Here is an 8,059-nt window from a genome sequence, read left to right on the forward strand (position 1 = left end):
ATCCATCTCGGGGCCACTAAGATGTATTTGGACCTAAAGAGGGAGTATTGGTGGCCCTGTATGAAGAGGGATGTCACGTGGTTCATAGAGAGGTGCTTGACCTATCGCAGGGTGAAGGCCGAGCATCAGCGTCCGCATGGCAAGTTACAGTCACTTGAGGTTCCCGAGTGGAAGTGGGAACAGATTTCCATGGATTTTATCACCAAATTGCCGAGGACTGCGAGGGGTGTCGATGCAATTTGGGTGATTATTGTCCGGCTGACGAAGAGCGCTCACTTTCTTGCTATCAATGAGAGCTATTATGCTGAGATGATGGCAGAGATATATGTGAGAGAGGTGGTATTGCGGCATGAAGTGCCAATCTTGATCGTGTCAGATCAAGATGTACATTTCACTTCCAGATTCTGGAAGAAATTCCATGAGGATTTGGGTACGAGGCTGCATTTTAGTATCGCATACCAACCACATACGGATAGACAGTGTGATCGGACGATTCATACGCTTGAAGACATGCTACGAGCATGTGTGATGGACTTCAGAGGAGGTTGGGACACGTATTTGCCGTTAGCTGAGTTTTCATATAGCAACAACCACCATTCAAGTATCGGCATGCCTCCCTTTGAGTTGTTATACGGGAGAAGGTGTCGGACTCCCATTTGCTGAGGAGAGGTTGGGCAGTGGGTGATGGGAAGCACTGAGTTAGTGCTTCAAATGACAAAATAGATACAACAGGTCAGGCAGAGGCTGCTGACAGCTCAGAGTCGCCAGAAAAGTTATGCGGATAGGCGACAGACCGAGCTTGAGTTCCAAGTTGGAGACTTCGTACTCTTGAAGGTATCTCCTTGGAAGGGAGTCATCCTATTCAAGAAGAGGGGCAAGCTGGGGCCCCGGTACATCGGTTCGTTTAGGGTGACTGCGAGTGTGGTCAGGGTAGCATACCGTCTAGAGCAACCTGTGGAATTGAGCTAGATATATGATACCTTCCACGTATCTCAGTTGAGGAAGTGTATAGCTGACGAGTCGGTGATAGTACCGTTGAAGGATATTCAGGTGGATGCCAACCTGAATTATGTTGAGAGGCCAGTTGCGATTATGGATCGGAGGATCAAGTTTCTAAGGAACAAGGAGGTGCCCCTAGTGCAGGTTCAGTGGCAACATCAGAGAGGGTCCGAGTTGACTTGGGAGCCAAAGTCGGAGATGCGTGAGCAATATCCAGAGTTGTTTGCAGAGAAAGACTTCGAGGGTGAAGTTTGATTCTACTGGGGGAAAATTGTAACATCCGGATTTTCAAGTATTATATTTTATCATTAGTTTTGGAGTTAGGAGAGGGACTTGACGAGTTGATGCCTAGACTCGTAGAGTAAGATCGTGTATTGCTGACTAATAAATGAGGGGACTCGACGAGTCAGTAAGGGTAGATTCAACGAGTCCGTGCTGATGACTGAAACCCTAAATTTCTAGGTTTGATCCCTATTTAAAGTACTTTATAGCCTCCATTTGCGGCTACCAGTCAAGAGAGAGGTACCCTAGCGATTTTGAGCGAGTTGTGAAAGAGTTTGAGCTTATTTGTTCATTTTTGGTGTGATTTAGCCAAAGAGGAAGGGCTTCCAGCAAGAAGGGGGAAAGAGGACTTCCTCTCAGGAGGTTTTCAGCTTGGATCTTCATTTTGAGGTAACTATTCGACCTTATTCCTCTGTTTTTTGCTTAAGAGCATTGAATTTAGGGTTTTCTATATCTTTTATGGCTTGTGTGGTTGAGATTTAGTGTCCCATTGAGTAATAAACTCTGGATCCGGACCTTTTGAGGTCTTAGGAGCTTGAATCACCTTGCTTTTTGTGGTTCTATGGAGGAAAGGGACATAGGTTGCCATCTTAGAAGGGATTTCACCAAAATAAGCCTAGAATGCCTTGCATGTGTACCAAGATTTGACCTTTACATGTTTATTGGCTATGAGGAAGCCAGATATATAGATTAGGTAAGCAGATCTGACCTCAGAAGGTCATTTGAGTGTTGTCATGGGAGCAACTCGCCGAGTTCATAAGTGGACTCGACGAGTCGAGTCGGGGTTGCCCCGCGATTCGTTGCTGAGTAACTTGGCGAGTGGAGAGGGGACTCGTTGTGCCAAGTGGGGATTGGTAGGATCTAGAGGACTAGTGCGGACTCGCTGAGTCGCCTGAGTGCACTCGACGAGTCTGGTCAAAGTTTGACCGTTGACTTTTAGGATTTAGTCAATGTTTGGACTTATGAGCCAATAAAGGGGTACAATGGCCTTTTACCCTTCTTAGAGGACTTAAAGAGAGGGGTTAGCCTAGCCTTTAGAAGTTGTATTAATTAGAGTAATTATTATGTGATTAGGCAGAGGCTAGTATTGGGTTTTAGAGTTCGAGGTTTACAGAGTTATCCGAGGTGAGTCTTCTCACTATACTTTACCTTGAGTGGTAATTAGAGTTATGTGATTTAATATCTTGCATGCTATTTGTGTGATGTGTTGCAGAACATTATTTCTATGTGATTTATGTTGTATGTATATATCAGAGTTTACAAAGTTAGGACCGGAAGGTCTATAGAATTAGGACCAGAGGGTCCACAAAGTTAGATCCAGAGGGCTCATAGAGTTATAGCCTCGAGTGGATATTATGTGTTACTAAGGTGTTTTTGGGGAACTCACTAAGCATTTATGCTTATAGTGTTTTGTGTTATATGTTTCAGGTACCGGTGAGGATTGCGGGAAGGCGCTGTAATGATCAGTACACACTCTTGGAGTTTTTATACATTTTGATCTTAGGATGCGTTTTTATGGATTTGATATATGATACATTGGGATATGATATGTTTATGAATTAAAATTATAAATTTTAAAGTGAATTTTTTTTTGAAATTTACGTTGTTACATCTAGAGTTGTAGGTACACTTGGGAGTGTTAGAATGCTCAAAACCCATCACATAGATCTTATGAACCGGTTATGTAGACTAATTCTTGATCGGTCAGTTAACGTTTTTATCGATGATATCTGGTCTACTCTAAGACCAAGAAACAATAATAGGATCATTTATGGGAGGTATTGGAGACTATGAGGAGGGAGATTTGTATGCAAAATTCTCCAAATACGAGTTTTGGTTGTGCGAGGTGTAGTTCTTGGCGCACATCGTAAACAAAATGGTATATTGGTTGATCCGACCAACATGGAGGCCATGATGAGATGGGAGGTCCAAGGTCCCCATCGGAGATTTCAAGATTTTCTAGTTATCGAGGATTACTATCGGAGATTTATCCAACATGTCTCTAAGATTGTTGTGCCATTCAACCGCTTGATGAAGAAGAATGTTACTTTTCGATGGTGGCCCAATCAGCAGACGACTTTTGAGACATTGAGGTAGAGATTGTGCAAGGCCCCTGATTTTCACTCTTCCCGAGGGCATGGATAATTTTATAGTTTATTATGATGTATCTATCTCGGGTTTGGGAGTTGTCCACATGCAAAGAGGACATGTGATTGCTTAAGGTTCAACGCAACTGAAGCCACATAAGGTGAATTACCCTACACACAAGGGGCTATGGTTTTTGACCTCAAGATTTGGAAGCATTATCCGTATAGGGTTAGGTGTACCATCTACACCGACCACAAGAGCCTAAGATACCTGATAGATCAACTAAATCTGAATATGAGACATTGGAGGTGGGTGGATGTGGTGATGCATTATGACAATGAGATTTTGTATCACCCTGGGAAGACCAATGTTGTAACCAATGCCTTGAGCCACAAGGAAATGTGTGCACTTATTGGAGATTTATGTTTAAGGATGATCGTTGTTTCTCCTTTTTCATATATGATCAAGACGTCTCAAGAGGAAGGATTAAAGAAGAAAAATGGAAGGCAAAGAGAATCTGGGACAAATTCCATTGTTTGTCTGAGATAGTCGGGTTTATTGACTAAGTGTGGTAGAGTTTGGGTCTTGACAACCGGTTGGGTTAGACAGACAATGCTAAAGGAGGCTCGTAATTCGATTTTTTTGATCCAACCTAGGGCTACAAAGATGTATAGGCATCTGAAGTTGAGCTATTGGTGGCTATGTATGAAGAGGGAGATAACATGGTTTGTGGAATTGTGCTTGACTTGTCGGAAAGTCAAGGTAGAACATCAGAGACCCCATGAAAAGATGCAGTCATTCCCCATTCCCATGTGGTAATGGGAGGAGATCACCATGGACTTTGTCAGAAAGTTGTCGAGGATGGCACATAGGGTGGGTTCTATCTAGGTTATTGTTGTTAGACTGACTAAGAGTGCTCATTTCATTTTGATTGTTGAGAGTATATCAACCGAGAAGCTGGACGACATTTACATTCAGGAGGTGGTGGTTCGGCTCAGGATGCCTATTTTGGTGGTTTCAGATCGAGACAAACGTTTCACCTCTAGGTTTTAGAGGAAGTTTCATGAAGAGGTGGGTACTAAGTTACATTTTAGTACAACATACCATTCCCAGACTGATGAAATGAGCTGACAATTCAGACTCTCAAAGATATGCTTAGGGTGTGTATGCTAGATTTTGGTTGGAGTTGGGATACTTATCTTCCATTAGTCGAGTTTTCCTACAACAACAATTATCATGCCAATATTTATTGACCATGTTTCGAGATGTTGTACTGAAGGAAGTGTAGGACCCAAATTTGTTGGGGGGAGGCTAGGCATCGGGTCATGAGGAGTACGAAAGTGCTACTCAAGACTACGGAGTTGATACAACATGTGCGTGATAGGTTATAGATCGCATAAAGTTGATAGAAGAGTTATGCTAACTGACGTCTGATGTGAATGCGAATCACAACCTTTCATAGTCAAATCCGGATGTTGGTTACAAACGAGTGTGAGTGTATGTGAATGATCACAACCATTTTCATTCCCTAGTGTATGGATGTGAAACCCGGAAGGTGATTACAATTACGAGGCTTGAAAAGATGACTACGAACAACTAGTATTGGCTATTGGATGAGAAAATGCAGAATGCGAAGAGTCACATGTGCAAGGAGTTTGCATGGTTTCCTTTGTCAGTTAAGATGGAAGGTTCTAAAGGCGTGTTTTATTTATTTTAACTATGAATAAGCCTTTGCAAGGCAGTTTCCTTTTATTTTAAAAAAGTTTCTTTTTCGTAATTGGGTTTTAGGCTATAAATAGCCATTTATCAAACCTTTTTGGAGAATATACGTTTCTTATTATTTAATAAAGAGCTTTATCTTCTTTTTAGTTGCTTACTCACCCTTGTCAACTCTTGAACATGTTTATCTAGGTTGATTCGAACTCAAATTAATAAGTCTTGATTTGTTTTCATCGATACTCAATCTATTGGTATAGATTTTTTTATCAACAGTATCATTTTCTTAATTTTTTGTTGCAAAAGTTATTGTTTTTGTTGTCTTATTCTTAATTTTACACTGCAATCTAATTACTTAGAATCAATCCCCCTTACACATGCATCATAAGTGGTATCATAGCGTTAGATTTTGATTTTTCCTAACGAGTTTGTTCCATTTTCTTCGATTGATAGATCTTGTTGTTGGTGCTTAGGAAATCGCATCAAGAAACCATGAACGTTGATGATCCTAACTTCATGATTGCTTTGTGTGAAGCCTTGCATGGTTTGCAATATGGAGGAGAAAGGCATCAGCCTAGGCGTGGGCAATTTAGTGTTGCTGAAGATTCCAAAGTTAATGAGTTACCTAAATTAGTTGGTAGGATTGATCCCAACTTTTACTTGTATTAGGAAAGAATGGTCGACAAAATCTTTGAGTTTAAGGAGTTGGAAGATGGTAAGTGCTGTAAGTATGTGGTTCTGAAGTTAAGTTGAGGAGCATCGCTTTGGTATGAGGGTATGAAGACTAGAAGAGCGCGTGAGGGTAAAGAAAAAAATTACCTCTTGGATATCCTGAAAGCTGAAACTTTGGAAGAGATATGTGCCTACTCTTCATAGATCGACTATATATAGGAGGATGGAAGATTTGAAGCATGGAAAACTAAGCATGGGGAAATACATTAATGAATTCAAGAAGTTATCATTGTTTGGAGGTGTTGAGGAGGCTGACGAATAGAAGATGCCACATTTTATGCATGGCTTGAATTATAATATCTTAGGTGTGGTGAAACTTTATCCATGTTTTGATTTTGACACTCTTTGCAGTCTTAGTGCAAAGTACGTGGGAAGTTCTAATGGGGAAACTGCTAAATCTAAGCCATGGGTGAAATCAGAAGAGAGTGTGAAAGCAACCACAACAGCTACTCCTGTTGTTACGAACAATCCCACTGCGACTCTGAAGGCAATCAATGCAAATAAGGAAACGATTATGTTTAAGATTCATTTCTTTAAGTGTCAAGGGTTTGGACACTATTAAAACTCATTTCCAAACAGTAGGGTAGTGACACTTAAAGAGGCTGGTGCAATCCGAGATGAATTATTTGAAAAAGTATCGGTATTGGAAGATACTTTCCTTGCTGAGGAAGTTTGTGAAGGAGAATAGGAGGAAGAAAACTATGAAGCACCAAAACATGACACGTCGTTGGTTCTTATAGCTTTGCAAACACAAGTGGTGCATACTGATTACTATGAGAGGGATCAGATTTTTCATACCAAGTATCACGTAAATGATTGATTGTGTTGCTTGATCATCGACGGTGGTAGCTGTACGAACGTGGCTTCAAGGGAGATGCTTACAAATATAGGTTTAGTTACAACGCCCCATAAACTATATGCACTTTCTTGGCTAGACGATGGGAATAAAGTAATGGTGGAAAAGCAAGTTCGGGTTAGTCTGGCTATGGGATCATATAAGAATGATATTTTATGTGAGGTGATTTCGATGGATGATTGCCATATTCTATTGGGACGTCCTTGACAGTTTGATAAAGATTTGGTACATAGGGGAAGGAGTAATGAGTATGAGCTGAAACATAATGGGAAAAAACCGTGTTGTCACCCATGTCCTCAACAGAAGTGCGATCGATGAACAATAAGAAGCCAAACCTGACTATGTTGGCTAATGAAAAGGAGGGGGAATAGGTTCTCAACCAAGGAGAGACGATTTATGTCCTTGTTGTGAAAGAAGACCCAAGGGAGGAGGTGAATGAGAAAGTAGAGGGTCCGGTTGCAGAATTACTCATGGAGTTTCATAATGTGTTCCAAATTGACTTACCACTGGGTTTCCAGTAATTTTTGATATTGAACATCATATTGATCTTGCTCCGGTTGCTTCTTTACAAAACAAGGCGACATATCGTTGTAATCTAGAGGAAATAAAGGAGTTGCAAAAAGAAACTAATGAGTTGATGAGCAACGACTATATTCGTAAGAGCCTTAGTCCATGTGTTATTCCAGTCCTACTTGTGCCTAAGAATGATGGAACTTGGCGTATGTGTGTGGATACCCGAGTCATAAACAATATAATGATCAAGTATAGGTTTCCCATTCCTAGACTTGATGACATGTTGGATAAATTGCATGGGGGGGGGGTCAGTGGTATTTTCGAAGATTGACTTGAGAAGTGGGTATCATCATACTCGCATGATTGAAGATAGTGAATGGAAGACAACCTTCAAGATCAAACATGGGTTATAGAATGGACTGTGGTGTTGTTTGGTCTTACAAATACACCTAGTACTTTCATGAGGCTGATGAACAAAGTATTGAAGTCGTTTCTGGGGAAGTTCATAGTTGTATACCTTGATGATATCTTGGTATATAGTAAAAGAAAAGAAGATCATATAGTGCATTTATGAAAGGTGTTTGAGACTTTTAAAACATAAAAGCTTTATGGGAAGAACGAAAATGTTCGTTCTTGGTGGAGAAAGTGATTATCTTGAGTTATGTTGTTTCTACTAATGGTGTTTTGGTGGATGAATCCAAGATTGAGGTAATTAAGTCGTGGCCTACACTTACTACTATTTCATAAGTCCAATCATTTCATGGGCTTGCTTCGTTTTATAGGAGGTTCATTCGCGACTTTAGCACCGTTATGAGTCTGAGTCCGATAACAGGTTGTTTGAAGAAAGGAGCTTTCGCATGGGGGATGACACCC

Source organism: Lactuca saligna, chromosome 9 (assembly GCF_052625555.1).
Source record: "Lactuca saligna cultivar CGN05327 chromosome 9, ASM5262555v1, whole genome shotgun sequence".
In the NCBI taxonomy this organism is placed as follows: Eukaryota; Viridiplantae; Streptophyta; class Magnoliopsida; order Asterales; family Asteraceae; genus Lactuca; species Lactuca saligna.